At 42.4% G+C, this 21,473-nt stretch overlaps 1 protein-coding gene across 19 annotated transcripts in view; it reads right to left on the bottom strand.

The window, feature by feature from the left end:
• LIMS1 (LIM zinc finger domain containing 1) overlaps positions 1-21,473 on the bottom strand; it is a 142,613-nt gene that overhangs the window by 91,433 nt on the left and 29,707 nt on the right. For 2 of the 19 annotated variants that reach the window (XM_065526778.2, XM_074011222.1), the window contains exon 1: positions 6,499-7,031. The exons of 10 other annotated variants lie outside the window; for them this stretch is intronic. The gene's annotated coding sequence lies outside the window, so the exon portion shown is untranslated. Of the gene's footprint in view, positions 1-4,485; positions 4,762-5,099; positions 5,226-6,498; positions 7,032-21,473 lie in introns of those variants that run through there. 7 more of the 19 variants (XM_065526775.2, XM_074011220.1, XM_065526776.2 and 4 more) reach the window with 4 other exon arrangements.

Below are 21,473 nucleotides of genomic sequence, written 5' to 3'. Positions count from 1 at the left end.
CAAAGAACTAGGTAGTCTAAATGTCTTCCCAGGCTGCAAACAAACTTTCTTTTAGCATAGCACATTTTAAAGCCCTATAAGGGAATCTCTGTCTCTTCTCCACACATCCCCTCCCACACACAAAAATTGGTAAAAGTTATTTTTCAATTTTTTAGATTCTATATGTCCCATCTGGGCTGATAAAGTATCCATTTCTCCCAACAATATTACCATACATTTGTGGCAACATGTGGGGTATAAAATACCTCCCTACAGACAGGTGCGGTGGTTCTCACCTGTAATCCCAGCACTTTGGGAAGCTGAGGCGGGTGGATCACAAGGTCAGGAGATCGAGAACATTCTGGCTAACATGGTAAAACCCTGTCTCTACTAAAAATACAAAACATTAGCTGGGTGTGGTGGCTCATGCCTGTAGTCCCAGCTACTTGGGAGGCTGAGGCAGGAGAATGGCATGAACCCAGGAAGCGAAGCTTGCAGTGAGCTGAGATCGCGCCACTGCACTCCAGCCTGGGCAACAGTGCAAGACTCCGTCTCAAAATAAATAAAGAATGGCATGAACCCAGGAAGCGAAGCTTGCAGTGAGCTGAGATCGCACCACTGCACTCCAGCCTGGGCAACAGTGCAAGACTCCGTCTCAAAATAAATAAGGAATGGCATGAACCCAGGAAGCAAAGCTTGCAGTGAGCTGAGATTGCGCCACTGCACTCCAGCCTGGGCAACAGTGCAAGACTCCGTCTCAAAATAAATAAAATAAAATAAAATAAAATAAAAATAAATAAATAAAATACCTCCCCACCTGCCACTTCACTTATTTTAATCAAGCACTCTACAGGACATCAATATTTCATCCTGTAACTATTCTGACAAACTGTGCCCCAGAAGTGACACTTTGACTCGGAGTTAAAACACTGCTCCTGTATACCTCTTTCTCCTGGAACTAATGGGTCAATCAACACATTACTAATTTTTGGGCAAGATGCAATTTAAAATCACTGTTAAGTCCCTGTATTAAAAAAATAAAACTAGGCTGGGCATGGTGGCTCACGTCTGTAATCCCAGCACTTTGGGAGGCCAAGGTAGGTGGATCACCTGAGGTCAGGAGTTCAAGAACAGCCTGGTCAACATGGTGAAACCTCGTCTCTACCAAAAATACAAAAATTAGCCGGGCATGGTGGTGCATGCCTATAATTCCAGCTACTTGGGAGGCTGAGACAGGAGAATCACTTGAACCTGCAAGGCGGAGGTTGCAGTGAGCTGAGATCGCGCCACTGCACTCCAGCCTGGATGTCGGCGAGACTCTGTCTCAAAAAAAAAAAAAACTAAAAACATTTTTAAAAGTTCCCTTAAAGGGCCAAGCATGGTGGCTCAAGTCTGTAATCTCAGCAGGTTGAGAGGCCAAAGCAAGAAGATCTCTTGAGGCCAGGAGTTCAAGACAAGCCTGGGCAACACAGCGAGACTCTGTTTTTACAAAAATTTAAAAAATTACCCAGTCATGGTGGTACGTGTTTGTAGTCATAGCTATTTGGGAGGCTGGAGCAGGAGAATCTCTTGAGCCCAGAAGGTCAGGGCTGCAGTGAGCCATGATCGTGCCACTGCACTCTAGCCTGGGTGACAGAGCAAGACCTTGTCAATCAATCAATTTTTTAAAACAAAAGTTTCACTGAAGGCTTCCTCTTTTTTTCTGGGAACTCTCGGAACTACTGACATCAAGAAACTACCAATGAGACTTCAGACTCCTTCCCACGCCTCTGACAAGGCCCAGGTTCAGGCCCCACCACATCATTTGCTCAGTCCTTTGCTACAAGATGTTCACACATCTGGCACTACCCATGGAAACCATTTCTCAGTCACCTTTGTGTACCCCAGAACCTAACACAGTGCTTAGCATGGGGAAACCACTCAAATGTCAACTGAATGAAGGACCCACTGACACATCCTTTCATTTGGTATTGCTATCTTGCTCTTTTGTCCTTCTAATCCATTCTCTACACTGTAATATTAGCAAACACTTCACAGCAACATCATAGATGCTTCCCTAATGTCCCCAAATTTTACACTGCCCTCAAGACCAGTACTCCACATACACCCTCCCTCCCTGCCATTCTTATCCTTCAAACATTCCAGCACAGTAGATAATTTTAGAATTTCTTTCATTCATTCAACATTTATTTATTGAGCACTTACTACTGCTCTGGGCACTGGGAATACAGAGGTTAACAAGAGGAAACAAAGCCCCTGCTTTAACATATCTTCCAGGCTAATGCGGAAAACACAGCACAGAAAGGAATAGGGCAGGGAGTAGATCCAGAAAGCACTTGCAGCCCAGAATAAAAACTGGATTTTACTCTAAGTGAGATGGAAAGGCAGTGGAGGATTCTGAACAGAAAGTAACATTGATCTGCAAACCTTTGCTCAAGCTATTGCCAACTCTGCCTAGAACAACACTCTTTTCCATCATTTGTCAAATTCTTCAAAGCCCAACTCAAAAGTCACTACCTCCATGGTGCCATCTCTTAGACTTACAGGGGGTTCCCCGTTTTTTGGTTAGCCTCAAAATCTTGACACAATCTGTGATGGCCTGATGTTTATTTCTGTATATTTTAAAAAACACCACCAAGTGTTTATGTTCATTAAGAATATTTTATCCTATTTTCATTCTATCAGCTATGCAGTGCTGCCTTGTTTGCAAACTAAAAAGCATGAACCCTTTTTATCAACTGAAAGACTAAATTAAAATGATCATCCTCTTTTCAACGTTTCCTTTCTTATCCATGAAAAATACTTGTGTTCTCCTGTTCATTATAACTATTCCTTATTTCCTGACTACATATGTAAATGTACACATATACATGTGTACATACACACAACATACATCTACATAAGAGAATCCCTTACACATGCAATCAGTATCACTCTTAATGTTCTTGAAGGTTAACTGTAAAATCAATGCTTTTGCAAATACATTTAAATCTATAGGAAGTCCACTGTATAGGGCAAGTCATGTAGTAAAGTAAAAGATTCTTTTGTGGGTAAATAATCACCCCTTAATAAATGTTTTCCAAATGTAGGTCTGAGGCATTAGAGTTCCTTTAAGGGTGGCCTGCAGGGGAAATTCCACCCAACAGCAACAGAATACATATTCTTCTCAAGTGCACATGAAACATTCTCTAGGACAGGTCAAGAAGCGTGAAATTATATCAGGAATCTTTTCTGATCACAATGGTATGAAACTAGAATAGTTTCTACATTAACAGGAGGACATGGAAAATTAACAAATATGTGGAAATTAAACAATACGCTCCTAAACGACTATCGAGTCAAAGAAAAAATTAAAGGGGAAATTAAAGAAAATAAAGGAAAAATGTAAAAATATCTTGTGACAAACGAAGATGGAAACACAACATACTAAAACTTATGTGATGCAGCAAAAGTTAGTGCTAAAGGAAGTTTACAGCAATAGACACCTACATCAAAAAAGAAAGATCTCAAATAACAGCCTGACATTACACCTCAAGGAACTAGAAAAATAACAAACTAGGCTCAATGTTAGCAGAAGGAAGGAAATAACAAATATTGGAACAGAAATAATTGAAAAAGAGACTAGAAAAACAACAGAATCAATGAAACTAAGAGTTTGTCAACAGGTACAAAATTAGATGGGAAGAGTAAGTTCTGGTGATCTATTGTACAGCAAGGTGATTATAATTAATAATACTGTATTGTATATCTCAAAATACCTCAAGAGGATTTTAAGTGTTGTTACCACAAAAAAGTGATATTTAAGATGATTGATTGGCTAATTACCCTGCTTTGATCACTGTACAATGTACATATGAACCAAAACATCACACTGTACTCCATAAATATGTGTCAATTAAAAAACAAAACTTTAAAAAAAATGACCAGCAGTTTTTTCTTTCGTTTTTTTTTTTTTAAACTAGAGTTTTACAAGTTAATGAATAAGAGTAACTCCTTAATTAGTTATAGCTGCTTTCTTCTTACCATGACAGGACAAAAGTTCACTAAACATATTGTTAAATAGTACATTTCCCCGCCAAAGATCCTAGGCAGCAGAAATAATGTTTCAAAAAATTAATGTAATAAAATGCCAAAAGCTAAAGTCTTTTATAGAAGGTTCTGCAGGACATAACCATATGACACTAAATACTATTTATCAATTGTTTTTAAATTTTTCTTTGCAAACAAAAGGCATAGTTTCCCTTCCATACCCACCCTACTTTCAAACCAATAAAACATAAAGTTTTCACATATTTCAATAATTAAATATATATCTACAAGATAAAAGAACCACAATCATAACCTCTGCAGCAGGGGGAAATTTTAATCAGCACGGCTAAAGGTGACTACAACTCACCCAAGACCCGTTCTGCATAGAGAGTTTCAACAAACATCCTTTAGATTTGCTTCTTAAATAACTGAGAAAGATAGGTCATAAGGAAAACAAATCCAGAAATACAACAATACCCTGTGTTTGGCTGATTTAGGCGATCAGGTCCATTTCTTCTCTTAAACTTCCACTCCCCCGCCTTAGTCACTTTACACACACAGACCTAGTTCTGCAAACCTCCGCACCCTACCTGAGGCACCTCCAGCTCCCCTTCTCTTAATTCAAGAGTAAAGAACCTCCCTCTGGGCTCCTACTCTTATTTAACTTACTTATCAGGGCTTGGGAGGCCAGTTTCACATCACTGTGAATTATCTTTGAAAGCCCCTATTTCCTAAACTGTATAGAACTTCCTCATCTTAGCTTTGCCTCCGTTGTCTTGAACTATATTTGAGCCAATGAAACCAAGTTTAGGGTTTTTTTTTCCTGTATTTAGTCAAATCATGTGACATGGTGTATTACACGAAAACCCCACTGTTCTGAAGCAATAGGACAACACCCCTAAATGTCATAACTCATATCCTGCTAAGTTGTTTTATATACTTTATGAAGTTAAGAAATTCATCCAAAACTTACTGAAAGCACATATAACATGCAGACAAATATTTAGAAAAATGAATAACTGATCAGCATAGAAAGAGGTTACTTTAAAAAAATGACAGCCTCTGGCCCTCTGGATCTCTATAATACCTACGTGTTTGAATTAACGGAGCTTCTTTATGTGCCCTCTGAATGCTACTTTGGGGTCAAGCAGCTTCTCTACATTACATCTTCCGGTGGCAAGGCGCAGGCCAGCTTAGAGACGGGCATGCCAGGCTCTGGCTGCCCCAGCAGCGGAAATTATTTTCTGTCCCAGATATCCCTGACAAACACAGTGCAGAGAAGCAGCAAAGCCAGTGGTGCCAAGGCCTCACATATCCGACTGAGTCACCTCCTGGGACTCCTCAGTGCCAAGTTTCCACTGAAGAATAAGGGGATCTTTAGTTGAAGCTAAGAAAGAACTTGAGAGCAATTAATTCAGCCTTCCCCTTCCATGAATGAAGGTGTCCTCGCCTGGATTCACTAAAAATACAGTAAGAAAGCTCCTTTACCCAATTTCTTTATTATAGAGGAATCATTTTTTAGGATGACGGCATTTCCAGGATGATAACATAACTAGGGCCTGAGGTTAATCTTTAAAAACAAGAAAATGGCCAGGTGCAGTGGCTTACACCTGCCTGTAATATCAGTGCTTTCCGAGGCTGAAGTAGATCACTTGAGCCCAGGAGTTCAGGACCAGACTAGCCAACACAGGGAGACCGTCTCTAAAAAAACAAAAACAAAAACAAACATACCACCACAACAAAACAAACCAAACACACAAAAATCCCAAGAAAACAACTCATTACTTTTGCTTGTTATCCAACACTGAGACTGGGCACTAGCCCCTTTTAGAGCTGGTGACAAGCTATATAACCTGAGGGCACCCTGGCAGGTGACTATTTGCAGGGAAGGGTTTAGAGCTTGAAAGAGTGGAAGAGCACATCCAAGACAAGCTAAAGGCAGAGGGAGTTCTAAAACTCAGGGTTCTGCCCAGCACTCCTGGGAGAACCTCACAGGCTTCACCTTTATTCTGAAGTCCAACCATCACAGCGAGTTTGGGAGCTTTCACACAGTATTGAATCTAATAAAATTCCAGCCAGAATGTTTTTCTGGCTTTGATTTATTTACTTTATTTTGGGAGGTGGGAGTGGAAGGCGGATGGAAGCTGGAAGTGAAAAGGCTGCTTTGGAGTGGGAAGCAGTTCCCTCTCCCATTCCCAGCAGGGACAGTCCTATGTCATGGACATAAACCCTGGGAAGCAGCTGCGATCTCTCTCGGGAGAGGGGAAAGAGAATGGAAGTCTTCTGAGCTACAGCCCCAAAATACAGAATTCCCTCTAGGAAGGCAGCTCACGATGCTGCAGTTAAAATCTAAAGGAAGGAAACTGGGTGTTTTTCTGTGTCCCAGCAGAACATCCTGGGCAGACTGGCATTGTTGTTAACATCTCTACTCATGGATGGGCCCCACCAACCCTCCTCTTGAAGACACGCACCACTTGCATAAGGACTTACTGTGCTTGAGAGGCTTCCCGTAATCGACCTTTCTTCTCTCAGCAGATACTACCTTATTACTTATTCATGAAGAAAACAGATCATCTGGAAGGTTCTCTTTCAACTACCTCCCACCCATATGCTTAACTCTTCAGGCCTTCAGTCCCAACAAGGTCTGTCTGATGTCAGTCCATAAACTCACATCCAGACAGCCACTTTCCTTCTTTTTGGGTTCTTTCCCACGAACATTTTGTAAATAGGCTCCAGTTTCTGCTACATTAAAATGAATCTATCTTGAGTCACTCTCCAGCTACCATCACAGCTCTCTCCTCTTTTCAGACACCATTTTCTTTTTCGTCTGCTGCTTTTTTTTTTTTTCCTTGAGACGGAGTCTCGCTCTGTCGTCCAGGCTGGAGTGCAGTAGCGCGATCTGAGTTCACTGCAAGCTCCGCATTCCGGGTTCACACCATTCTCCTGCCTCAGCCTCCCGAGTAGCTGGGACCACAGGCGCCCGCCACCTCGCCCGGCTAATTTTCTGTATTTTTAGTAGAGACGGGGTTTCACCGTGTTAGCCAGGATGGTCTCCATCTCCTGATCTCGTGATCCGCCCGCCTGGGCCTCCTGAAGTGCCGAGATTACAGGGATGAGCCACCACGCCCAGCCTCAGACACCATTTTCTAAAAGTTATCTCAACTCCTATTTACTCATTAACCTACTGCAGTCTGGAAACACCTCTTACAGTCACAGTCAGCTCTTAGAAGCCAAATCCAGAGGACATTTTTCAGTTCTTATCTTACATTTGACATTTTTAAATGACGCTTTCCTGGGAATTTTCTATTCCTTTGGCTTCCAGATCATCGTACTTTTATCCCTCTGGTCATCCTATTACCATCTCCTTTGCAAGAGCCTCTGCCTGGCTGTAGGTATGGCTACTCCCCAGCCTGACCTTGGTTTTTTGCTCTTCTCATTGTGCACATTCTCCCTGATGACTTCAACATTTCTCATGGCTCAACTACTTCCTCCCTGTTAGTGGCACTAGCTGGACCTTCTTAAACTTCACAATCATACATCGAATTGTCTGCTGATGTCTCCATACAGATATCGTCACAGGCGACTCAAACTCATGATGCCTAAAATAAACTTCCCTCCCCACTATGCCTAAATCCAATTCTTCCTCTTAATGTGCCCTCTCTCAGGCATGGCAACATTATCCAAGCAGGCATGCCGCAGCCTCCTAGATAGAGTCCCCATCTCCAGCCTGGTCCCCTTCAATCAAATCCAACAGACACAGCCAGTAAGTGGTCTCTCTAAGGAACCTGCTATCACTACCCTGCTTAAACTCTTTACTGCACTGAGGACAGTCAGCATCCCTTAAGGTAACATACAAAACCCTACATCACCTGGCCCCATCTTTTTTTTTTTTTTTTTGAGACAGAGTTGTGCTCTGTTGCCCAGGCTGGAGGGCAGTGGAGCGATTTCAGCTCGCTGCAGTCTTCACTTCCTAGGTTCAAGTCATTTTCCTGCCTCAGCCTCCCAAGTAGCTGGGACAACAGGTGTGTGCCACCACGCTTGGCTAATTTTTGTATTTTTGGTAGAGATATGATTTCGCCATGTTGCCAAGATGGTCTTGAACTCCTGACCTCAAATGATCCGCCCATCTTGGCCTCCCGAAATGCTGGGATTACAAGTGTGAACCTACTGCGTCAGGCCCTACCTGGCTCCATCTATGTCCCCAAACCCTCATCCCTGGACACTTCCTGCTGCTCAGTTTACATAGCCTAAGAGGGACATACACACACCACACAGGCCCTCATCTCCATGCCGCTGCTCACGCTGACCTCGGCTGGGAAGGGCGTCCCTTCGCTAATGCTCACATCCTCAAACAACTCAGAAAACCCGTCCATACATTCCTAGTCGACTCTCCTGCCTGGATCCCACACTCCTCCTCAGGGATCCCATTATACATTCTCATTTACTCTGCGAGGATCCTTTTATGAGCTCCTGTTTCTAACCTCGTGGTGGGCAGGGACTAGATTCCTACTCATCTTTATGCTCCTTGGGCCTCTGCCTAATAGACACACTATATATTTAATAAAGTTTAGCTAAACTGAGGCCTATAGGAGGGGCCCTGTTATTCCTTACCTCTGAAAAGGAACAGGAAGCTCAGAATGAGGTTACATGGCTTTAAAAGTCACCCAAGGAGAAGTCTAGGGGGAAACCTAGAATGCATAAGCGCACCAGCTAAAACAAGTCTTCTTGACAGCAGAAGGCCTCTCAGAGCTAAGCATGGTGGGAACAGGGAACATGCCTATGTTTTTCCTCTGTTACCCTAAGCCTGACAAAGTGTTACACAGTGGCCGGGCGCGGTGGCTCAAGCCTGTAATCCCAGCACTTTGGGAGGCCGAGACGGGCGGATCACGAGGTCAGGAGTTCGAGACCATCCTGGCTAACACGGTGAAACCCCGTCTCTACTAAAAAATACAAAAAACTAGCCGGGCGAGGTGGTGGGCGCCTGTAGTCCCGGCTACTCGGGAGGCTGAGGCAGGAGAATGGCGTAAAAACCCGGGAGGCGGAGCTTGCAGTGAGCTGAGATCCGGCCACTGCACTCCACCCTGGGCGACACAGCAAGACTCCGTCTCAAAAAAAAGACAAAACAAAAAAACAAAAAAAAAAACAAAGTGTTACACAGTGTACAGCAAGTGCTTAGCAAACACGGGCTGGCTCACTATGATTGTGGAGAGATCACTTTCATTTATAGACTATGCAAGAGAGAGTTTGCTTCTCTCCAGCAGATGGAGCTACAACTCTGTGTTATCTCCAGCTCTGGGAACCCTGAGAGAAGAACCAGCCTTTTCCATCCATCCCTTGCCAGGCTTCTTTTTGTCCTTTATTAGTCTCACACAGAAACAGCAATGACAGCCGGGTGCAGTGGTTCACGCCTGTAATCTCAGCACTTTGGGAGGCCAAGGCAAGCAGATCACTTGAGGTCAGGAGTTCAAAATCAGCCTGGCCAACATGGTGAAACCTCATCTCTACTAAAAAATACAAAAATCAGCCAGGTGTGGTAGTGGGTGCCTGTGATCCCGGTTGCCCAGGAGGCTGAGGCAGGAGAATCCCTTGAACCCGGGAGTCAGAGGTTGCAGTGAGCCCGAGATCATACTACTGCACTCCGCCTGAGCAACAGAGTAAGACTCTGTTTCAAAAAAAGAAAAAAAAAAAAAAAAAAGAAACAGCAACAAAATAGCAGGATAAATGTTTTCCACAGAATATTCTGAATGGACATAGATCTTTTTTAAAAACAATTTGTTCAATGCCCAACATACTTGCATATCTTTTCCTCCCAGGACTTTAAAAAAATCAGGGATAATTTCACCCAACTTGATTTGCCCAATCTATCAAGTGTGAATCAGTGTTTCTACCTTTATATACTCTTCATAGGTCCTTGCTATGAAAGTCATTTATAACCCAAAATGTTCACCATATTCATCTCTATGTATATACCCTATGTCACCTGGGAAAATATTAGTTTACTAACCATCTCTCATTTAAAAACAAAACCCTTTGGGCCAGGTGTGGTGGCTCACATCTGTGGTCCCGGAACTTTGGGAGGTCTAGGCGGGCGGATCATCTGAGGTCAGGAGTTCGAGACCAGCCTGCCCAACATGGTGAGACCCCATCTCTACTAAAAACAAAATACAAACATTAGCCGGGTGTGGTGGCAGGCACCTGTAATCCCAGCTACTCAGGAGGCTGAGGCAGGAGAATCGCTTGAACTCGGGAGGCAGAGGTTGGAGTGAGCTGAGGTTGCGCCACTGCACTCCAGCCTGGGAAATAAGAATGAAACTCCGTCACAAAACAAAACAAAACAAAACAAAACAAAAACATACCCCTTTTAAATATATTCTAAACATTGTCTTTTTTTTTTTTTTTTTTTTTTTTTTTTGAGACGGAGTCTCGCTCTGTCGCCCAGGCTGGAGTGCAGTGGCCGGATCTCAGCTCACTGCAAGCTCCGCCTCCCGGGTTTACGCCATTCTCCTGCCTCAGCCTCCCGAGTAGCTGGGACTACAGGCGCCCGCCACCTCGCCCGGCTAGTTTTTTTTGTATTTTTAGTAGAGACGGGGTTTCACCATGTTAGCCAGGATGGTCTCGATCTCCTGACCTTGTGATCCGCCCGTCTCGGCCTCCCAAAGTGCTGGGATTACAGGCTTGAGCCATCTAAACATTGTCTTAAAGGATTTGAGCTTCTAAACAGAATATGAAAGAACAATTAAGGGCAAAATGTTCATAGGTGGTAATGTCAGTAAAGCATAAAGTCCAAGCAAATTTCATTCTTCACTCAATTTATAATTTCATGGCATTCCCAGAAAACTTAGTGCTTACTGAAACTGTTGAAAAGTACTTCATGATGGTATCTTATTTATTTATTTATTTTCTTGAGACAAGATCTTGTTCTGCTGCCCAGGCTTGAGTGCCCAGGCAGTGGTGTGATCTTGGCTCACTGCAACCTCTGCCTCCTGGATTCAAACGATCCTTCCACCTTAGTCTCTCAAGTAGCTGGGACTGCAGGCGCGCGCCACCATACCTAGGAAATTTTTGTATTTTTAGTAGAAACGGGGTTTCATCATGTTGGCCAGGCTGGTCTCAAACTCCTGGACTCAAGTGATCCACCCACCTTGGCCTCCCAAAACTGCTGGGATTACAGGTGTGAGCCACTGTGCCCAGCCGATGATATCTGAAACAGATATCAACCTAAACACAGTTAGGTTCTATGTTCATCATTATACAAAGGTGTTTTTCTTTCTTATGTTCTTAACCAGCATCAAAGTCCTGTGGATGAATACTTCATGACATTCAGCATCTCTGGCCTTAGTCCATTTAGTGCCTATGGTACCCCTTTCCTCAAACCATCGAGATAAACTAAAAATGCCCCACAAGTTCCCACTTGCTCCTTAGGGAACAGTTCCAGATCCACTGAGGACGACAGACTCAGAGGATTTCTGAGGCCAGTAAGCATTAATGCCAAAAGTGCTCACTAAAGTACCTAAGGGAACCACTTGTCAGGGTTTGGCTTAACTCATTAATATTATACAACATTGAATACTATTAAAATTAAAGCACTGTAACTAAATTCATTTATCAACTTTACATTTTAATCAAGGAAGTCCCCAATCTGAAGCTCTGTCAAGAAAACAGTGTCAGCATATAGCAAGCTTTATTTATTTATTTATTTATTTATTTATTTATTTATTGAGATGGAGTTTTACTCTTATTGCCTAGACTGGAGTGCAATGGTGCAATCTTGGCTCACTGCAACCTCCACCCCCTGGGTTCAAGCAATTCTGTTGCCTCAGCCTCCCTAGTAGCTGGGATTACAGGCATGCGCCTGTAATGGAGAGTTCTGTCTGCTCTGCTTCCTGCTGTATCCCCAGAGCCCAGCACACGCCCGGTCTCTACCAGGCATTCAGCAGTATTTGTTAAATAATACCTGATTACAAGTGAGGTAATTCATCCCTGCAGTGGGGCTAATACCACTTACTTTGCAGGGTTGTTTTGAGGGTCACCTAGAAATAAAAAATAAAAATGCTTTGCCCATTGGCTGGTGTATCCTTAAGTATTCAGGAGCTACTGTAAGTTTCTTTTCATTTCTTAGACCAAAATAACTGGCCAAAAGCTGCAGAATATTCCAAATGGAAAACTCTAAAAGCGTGGCCAAAAGATCACTGTACCCCTTGTGGGGAGGGGGGGGAAGAAAATGGGAGAAGCAGGACTGCCAATCAGCGTTGCTCAGTGTGGCTCATGAATCACAAAATTTTGCAATCACTCTGCAATAAAATCCATGCAGAAATTGAGTATAAGTATTTAGAAACTTACCAATGTACATAGAAATTTTATATCTGCTGAATCTAAAGAGAAACAACTGGGACTTGTATTCATATGACTTTTTAAATTTCATTTTTCTAGTATCCCATTTTAATTGTCTTTTACAGAAGTATCACTTAACAATAGACCAGAAATTATTTCTTAAAATCCTCGTTCTTCACCAGTTTGGAAAGCACCGGCAAGCATCCACTCAGTCTGATGTGGCCCAGGAAGCTGTGGAACAGCAACAAAGCTAGCACACACTACAAGTTTACAACTGCAATTTATGTGGGTTCTAGGACAAAAGAGACCTCGATGCCAGAAGGGTGGCGAGGCAGGTTCAGTGGCCTGTTCCAGAATTTAGAGAATTCTCTAAAACAGTGTTTCTCAGAATGTTTTCCTATACACATCAAGAGCAAGAGTCAGGCTGGGCGTAGTGGCTCACGCCTGTAATCCCAGCACTTTGGAAGGCCGAGGCAGGCGGATCACAAGGTCAGGAGTTCGAGACCCGCCTGGCCAACATGGTGAAACCCTATCTCTACTAAAAATACAAAAAATTAGCTGGGCGTAGTAATCCTGCCTGTAATCCCAGATACTCGGGAGGCTGAGGCAGGAGAATCACTTGAATCTGGGAGGCAGACTTGCAGTGAGCTGAGACTGCACCATTGCACTCCAGCCTGGGCAACAGAGTGAGACTCTATTTCAAAAAAAGAAAAAAGAAAAAAAGCTAAAGAGTCCCAGAGACCAAGGGAGAGGAGGATTACAAAGGTTTATGCTCATTTTCTTGACTGTAGTAACAATATCATGGGTCAGAACTTATATTGTAAAATGGAATACAAGTAGCTTATTGTATGTAAAGTATATTTCAATGAAAGGAAGTTTAAGGAAGGGAGACGAGAACACTAAGACACAACAGACATGTATACAAAGTCAGGATTAGAATATAAATTCCACGATTAAAAAAAAGCCCAGTCCCTCAAATCCTCTTTCAAAAGAACTTTTCTAGTGGCTTTATAATAGGCCACTCATGACACAACCAGTATTTAGACATAAGCTCAACATGCATTCATGTATATTATTACAGTTTTGGCATTGCTACACTACATGCATATTTTCCAACAGAACATCCCCTTACCCATCCTTTTTACATTATAAGGGCCCATGGTTCCTGGCTTAGAGACAGCTGTTGTCAGGTCCAGTTGAGCTCTGGAAGAGCAGCTGGGCTCAATGAGACACATTTCAAGACAGTTTCTCAGGTGCCCATCTCTACATCGAACAGCTTTCCTCAATAGCATGAGGCCCATGTCCCCATCTGTATTTTCTTATCATACAGAATTATGTGCTAAATTGTCAGAAACTGAAAAGCAAGAGTCTTCAACGAAAGATTAAATGTTTAAGATGCACTGTCTAAAACACTCATTCCTACTTCTATCACAGCATTAGTAAGCTTTTATACTAGTCATGTTATATAACAGACTGCTTTGTTCACAATAAAATGCTATTCCAATGTAACGGATTACAACATTTTTTAAAGACTTTATTGTACCACTTTAGATGAGTAACATGGAGTCAGTGCAATTGTGTACGCCCATGTTTATTTTCAAAGAAGTATATTTCCTGTTTGCAAATAGCTCAAGGAGAATGTCCAGCACACTGGGAACAGTAGTGGACTGTGGCTCAAAACATTCACGATCACTATTCACACTAACATGACCAACAGAGTCACTTTCATGGAGCCTCTTGCTATTTACATGTCAGATATAATGTGTGGAAGACCCAGACCTGTAAAGTTTACATAATCTTTAGCTCTCAGTTTCTCCATCCTTAAAAAGATCTTTCTCCTCCCTCCAGATAAGCCTCAAAAGGTTAACTAGAAAGACAACATTATGTCTTATGATTACTATTATTACCACTGGTATCATAACTATTTACCATTATTTATAAACATTCTGTCTTCTCTACTGCAATCTAAGCTTCCTGAGCTTACATCCCTCCCAACAAACAGTATACGTAATAATATCTGATGCAGAGAGGAAAGGAAATAAAGATACAAATAAGATTTCTATAACTGATTAATGCCAGAGATTTTAACAGAAGATGCAGACATTTGAAATGTTTTAGCAACTTTGAGAAATGTTACCACATTAGCCCAAAAGCTATATAATTTTGCTTCAGTTAGCTATTAAAAGCTCCTAGAGGCTGGGATTAGTTAGCTGAGGGCTAACACTTAAGGGATGGAGGAGCAGTCTTGGCCTCCCTTTCCCCTCCAGGGCAGGACTACAGAGCCGGTACCTTTAGCCTGGTGTTCTTCCTCAAGGTTGCTGCTCACAACCACCCTCAGCACTGCCGACCTCCAGGGCTCTCCCTTGCTAACTCCTCCTGCTCTTCTCCACTGCCTCCCAGGATGGCCACATTCCCTCTGAGACACGGCCACTCCCTCTGTGAATCAGGCCATCACAGTATACAGGAGACAACCTCTTAGAGTTCAGCTTTTTTAATCTTCTATGTTTGTTTGCTTGTGGGAGTTCAGAGACTTATTAGTTTGGCATTAAAAGGTTTCCTCCCCCACCACCAACCTGCCAGCAACTTCTGGATTCCAGAAACCCTGAGTTTCTGGAAAGCTGGTCTCTTCGTAGCCAAAGAGAATATAGTATTACTTTATTTATTTATTTATTTATTTATTTTTGAGATGGAGTCTTGCTCTGCCGCCCAGGCTGGAAGCAGTGGTGAGATCTTGGCTCACTGCAACCTCCACCTCCTGGGTTCAAGCGATTCTCCTACCTTGGCCACCCAAGTAGCTGGGATTACAGGCACACGCCACCATGTCGGCTAATGTTTGTATTTTTAATAGAGATAGGGGTTCACCATGTTGGCCAAGCGGGTCTTGAACTCCTAACCTCAAGTGATCTGCCCCCCCTTGGCCTGGGATTACAGGCGTGAGCCACCATTCCCAGACTAGTATTACTATAATGTCTTGATTTGCTTTCCCCATACAAACAAATATTAATAATAAACTCCTCTATATCTGTCAAACAAGTTCTCCATAATTCCTGTAAATATATTATCCTAGCAAAGATTTATGTACACTTTTCTCCATTTATGTAGCGGCAAACAAGCTAAAAAATACTTCTGCATTATTTTTTCTCCCAAAATAAATATCCCCTCTCTTCACTCTCTCTCCTCTACCCTTACAAAACAGCATGATGGATGAGCACAGTGGCTCACGCCTGTAATCCCAGCACTTTGGGAAGCCAAGATCACTTGAGGTCAGGAGTTCGAGATCAGCCTGGGCAACACAGCACACAGCAAGACCTCATCACTTAAAAAAAAAAAAAAAAAAAAAAAAAAAAAAGAGCCAGACTTGGTAGTGAGTGTTTGTAATTCTATAATAGCTACTTGGGAGACTAAGGTAGGAGGATTCCTGGAGCCTAGGTGTTCAAGGCCATAGTGAACTAGGATTATACCACTTCAGCATGGATGACACAAGAGAGACCCTGTCTCAAAAACAACAACAAACAACAAAAACCCCAGCAAGATGGAAAAGAACAGTTTCTTCAACAAATGATGCTAGGAAAACTGGACATCCACATTCAAGAGAATGAATTACATACAAAAATTAACTCAAAATGGATTAAAGACCTAAACATAAGTCCCCAAAGTATAAAACTCCTAGAAGAAAATACAAGGAGAAAGGCATGACATTGGACTAGGCAATGGTTTCCCAGTCCAAAACTAAAAGCACAGGCAACGAAAGCAAAACTAGACAAATGGAACTATATCAAACTTCGAAACTTCTGTGCATCAAAGGATCCAATCAGAGGGAAAAGGCAAACATGAAACAGGAGAAAATATTTGCAAATCATGTATGGGATGAGGCTTTAATATCCAGAATATATAAAGAACAGCTGTACCTCAAGAACAACAACACGGCCGGGTGTGGTGGCTCACGCCCACAATCTCAGCACTTTGGGAGGATGAAGCAGGCAGATCATGAGGTCAAGAGTTTCAGACCAGCCTGGTCAACACAGTGAAACCCCGTCTCTACTAAAAATGCAAAAAATTAGCTGGGCGTGGTGGTGCATGCCTGTAGTACCAGCTTCCCAGGAGGCTGAGGCAGGAGAATCGCTGGAACCTGGGAGGTGGAAGTTGCAGTAAACTGAGATCACGCCACTGCACTCCAGCCTGGGCAACAGAGTGAGATTCCATCTCAAAAAAAAAAAAAGAAAGAATAACAACAAAAAAAATCAAATAGCCTGGTTACAACATGGGCAAATAACTTAACAGACATTTTTCCAAAGATGGAAATACAAATAACAAGCATATTAAAAAAAGGTGTTCAACAGCATTGACTATCAGAAATACAAATCAAAACCACAATGAAACATCACCTCACACCCATTACGATGGCTACTATTAAAACGAAACAAAACAACAACGAACAACAAGCGTTGGTGGGGATGTAGAGAAATTGGAACCCTTGTGTGTTGTCGGTGTAAAATGGTGTGGTTACTATGGAAAACAGTAAGGTGGTTCTTCAAAAATCTAAAAATTGACCTACCATTTGATCCAGCAATCCTACTTCTGAGTAAATATCCAGAACAATCTAAAGCAGGGTACTGAAGAGGTATTTGTAACCCATGTTCATAGCAGCACTATTCACAATAGCTAAAAGGTGGAAGAACTCAAGGGTCCCCTAACAGATTAATAGATAAATAAAATGTGGTATACATAACAACGGAATACTATGAACCCGAAGGAAATCTTGTTATAAGCTACAACATGGATGAAGCTTGAGGACATTATGTGAAGTGAAATATAAAGCCAGTCACAAAAAACAAATATTACATGATTCCACCTATACAAGGTATCTAAAGTACAGGAAATCCTCAATATTATCAATTGGTTGTCAGAAACCTATGACTTTAAATGAAGGGACACATAATGAAACCATTTTTTCTACAGGCTAATTGATACAAACAACAGTTAAGTTCCTATGGCTGATTTCTGGTCACAAAAATATCACCAAACTTCTAAATACCAAAACACTTCTAATATTGAGCACTAAAATAAATATGAGCTATACAGACATTTAAGACAGATGAATAAAAATAATTATTTACCCAATTTTTGGTGAATCAGTGAGTGACAGCAGTCATAATGGTGGTTAAATCAATGAATCAACGTTTGCAAAGTGAAAATTGCAAGTAGCACCTCCTGACACCACGCTATTTGGAAACTAATAAGAACACAGGGCAGGCTGGGTGAGGTGGCTCACGCCGGTAATCCTAGCATTTTGGGAGGCCGAGGTGGGAGGATCACTTGAGGTCAGGAGTTCAAAACCAGCCTGAACAACATGGAGAAACCCTGTCTCTACTAAAAATACAAAACTTAGTTGGGCGTGGTGACGCATGTCTATAATTCCAGCTACTTGGGAGGCTGAGGCAGGAGAATCGCTTGAACCCAGGAGGCAGAGGTTGCAGTGAGCCAAGATTACGACACTGCACTCCAGCCTGGATGACAGAGTGAAACTCCATCTCAAAAAACAAAAAACAAACAAAAAAAGGAAAACATGGCATGTTCATTGAGTGCTTTTGTACCACATCGTTTACTGTCATGTATTTTATTATTTATTGTATGATCATATACTTTACAAATTTTTATTTTACAATAATGTATGTCCATTCATTCATGCATTTTCCACCCTGCTTATTCCAGTTCAGGGTTGTAGGTGGCTGGAGCCTATCCCAGCTGCTCAGGGAGCAAGATGGGAACCAACCCTGGACAAGACTCCATCCCGTCACAGGGCACACTCACAGCCACACCCACTCACACTGCGACGATTTAAACACCAATTAACCTAACATGTACATCTTTGGGATGCGGGAGGAAACTGCAGTACCAGGAGAAAACCCAAGCAGACATGGGAGAAACACGTAAACCCCACACAGACACTGGCCCCAACTGGGAATCAATTTTTTGTTCTCATCAACATTATAACAAAATCATGTTGAATAAAACAACATTTGAGAATCTGCTGTATTCAAATTTATAGACATAGAAAGTAGAATAGTGGTTGCCAGGAGCTGGGGATAAAGCAGGAGTTGCCATTCAGTGGATATAGAGTTTCAGTCCTGCAAGATGAAAAAGTTCTGGAGAGCTAATTCATAACAATATAAACATACTTAACACCACTGAACTACACACTTAAAAAGGGTTTCGATGGGCCAGGCACAGTGGCTCACACCTGTAATCCCAGCACTCTGGGAAGCTGAGGTGGGCACACCACCTGAGGTCAGGAGTTTGAGACCAGCCTGGCCAACATGGCGAAACCCCATCTCTACTAAAAATACAAAAATTAGCCGGGTGTGGTGCTGGGCACCTGTAATCCCAGCTACTTGGGAGGCTGAGACAGGAGAATCGCTTAAACCCAGGCGGCAGAGGTTGCAATGAGCTGAGATCATGCCACTGCACTCCAGCCTGGGTAACAAGAGCGAAACTCCATCTCGAAAAAAAAAAGGTTAAGATGGTAAATTTTATGTTGGCATTTTATGACAACAACAGCATGATACACTGGAAAGAGTAGGGTTTGGGTTTTAAAGACCCAAGTTTGAAACTCTAACAGCTCTGCCACTTACTGTGTGGCCCTGGGCAATTTACCCTCTGAGAATCAGTTTCCTCATCTATATAAATGGGGGTATAAATAATACATATCTTAAAAGTGATCTGAAGAGTAGATGAGAACTGCTGACATAGAAGACACTCACAGCTGGATTCCCTAAATCTTCTTCTGGGGATTGCATCAATGCATCACTCTCATCAAAGCAGCTAACACGAATTAAAGGCTGAGTCTTGCACTGCTCTGGGTGATATGCCAGGAACCACATTTAATACTTGCAGAAAGGAAAGTAGGGAGGACTGTAATCCCCACTTTGCTGATGAGGAAAGCAAAGCAGAGAAGTGGCCTAACTTGCCCAGACACCACAGTAAGTGATGGAGCCTGCTTCATTTGACTTCAGAGACATGAGACAGAGCTAGCAACACAGAAAATAAAACTGACAGCAAAACATCAAACTCAACAAGGAGCTGCTATGGTGTGAATGTCTGTGTTCCCTCCAAAATTCATGTTGAAACTTAATCCCCAATGCAACAGTATTAAGAAGTGAGGCCTTTAGGAGGTGATTAGGCATGAGGGCTCTGTCTCACGGATGAGAAGAGTGCTTTGTGAAGGGCTGATGGGAACTGTCCGTGCCCTTTTGTTGCTTCCTGCCATATGAAGCCAGGGCCTTCAAGGTGCCATCCTGGAGAAGATGGCAGCCCTCACCAGACACTGAACCTGCTGGCACCTTCATTTAGGACTTCCCAGCCTCCAAAACTGTGAAAAGTATGTTTCTGTTATTTAAAAATTACCCAGTCTGTGGTATTTTGTTATAGCAGCAGGAATGCACTAAGACAGGATCACAATATATAAAACAGTCTACAAGGGCTGTGTCTCAGAGGTCAATGATCAGATAAGATTAAGGAAAACCATTTTATTTTTAAAATTTACATTTCCAAAGAATGGTTTAAAAGGTCATGATTTCCCTGTTTACCTTTTAAACAAATTCATTCCCTCCTTCAGCATTCACTTTAATATTCAGTTGTCTTTCAAGATAGAACTATAACTCTAACTCATAATGCAGTTTAAGTAACTTTACTTCTTACTCCAATTAAGATAGAAAATAGTTACTTAACACCATCTATGATTACTAGATGACTAAATAATGTGCCACCCAATTTTTTTTTTTTTTTTTTTTTTTTTTTTTTTTTTTTTGAGACGGAGTCTCGCTCTGCCGCCCAGGCTGGAGTGCAGTGGCCGGATCTCAGCTCACTGCAAGCTCCGCCTCCCGGGTTCACGCCATTCTCCTGCCTCAGCCTCCGGAGTAGCTGGGACTACAGGCGCCCGCCACCGCGCCCGGCTAGTTTTTTGTATTTTTTAGTAGAGACGGGGTTTCACCGTGTTAGCCAGGATGGTCTCGATCTCCTGACCTCGTGATCCGCCCGTCTCGGCCTCCCAAAGTGCTGGGATTACAGGCTTGAGCCACCGCGCCCGGCCTACCCAAATTTTATTAGACTTTTGTGCTACCAAATTTTAAAGTAGCTACTGTAATAAACTTCCCAGAAATTGTGTCATCTTGGCTCTGTCCTAATGAGTCGACACAGCTGTAGCAACCTTTCCATACATTCCATTTCAAAAACCCTGTGGAATGAAGACAGGGTATCCAAGTAAGGAAAAAGTTACCTCCTGGCTTTTAACAGTAGCCATAAGTAACAAAGTTGAGTTGAGAGAATCAAGTATTCCAGAGGTCAACTCAGTTATAGAGTAGTTCTGAATTTTGACAGAAATGGACTTGGAGAAAGCTCAGAGATTTTGTCCAGCACAAACACTTCCTGAAACTACGGGTTTCTCTTAAAGAACGAGGGCAGAGCGCTGGCCCTTTCCTTCCCTGTAACCCTGGGGTACAGTGACCACAGTACAGAGTGCTCATTTTGGACGTTTACAACAGACAAGTTCCCCTAGGCTACACAGCGTTACCCACACCCTTATTTCTTTTACGGTGTTGCCATTCCCTCTTTGACAATCCCAATTCCAGCTTCAGCCCTAACATGACAACACAGCTGTAGCAATCTTACATACCTTACATTTCAAACATTCTTGTGAAATACTAAATTGTATGATGTGCCAAGCACTGAGCTAACGGGCTTATGTAAGAGGCACAGCATAATGGTAAAAGCAACTGAGAAGTACAAGTGAGTTTGAATTGTGCCAATATACAGCGTTCAGACTTGAAATGCAACACCGGCTCCTCCCTGGGTCTCAAGATTGGGGCGGCCTCTGTGGATTTTAAACTTGCCAGCCTCCAAAATCCTGCAAGCCTGTTCCTCAAAATAAGTCTCTCTATCTCTTTATCTATCTCTATACAGGCATACCTTGGAGCTACTAAGGGTTCAGCTTCAGACCACCACAATGGAGTGTGTATCACAATAAAGCGAGTCACATGAATTTTTTGGTTTCCCAGTGCATATAAAATTATGTTCACACTACACTGTGGTCTATTAAGTGTGCAAGAGCATTATGTCTAAAATGTGCAAGAGTATTA

This window comes from Macaca fascicularis, chromosome 13, assembly GCF_037993035.2.
Source record: "Macaca fascicularis isolate 582-1 chromosome 13, T2T-MFA8v1.1".
Taxonomy (NCBI): domain Eukaryota; kingdom Metazoa; phylum Chordata; class Mammalia; order Primates; family Cercopithecidae; genus Macaca; species Macaca fascicularis.
The sequence above is the reverse complement of the archived record's forward strand: the minus strand, read 5'-3'. Positions and strand labels throughout refer to the sequence as shown.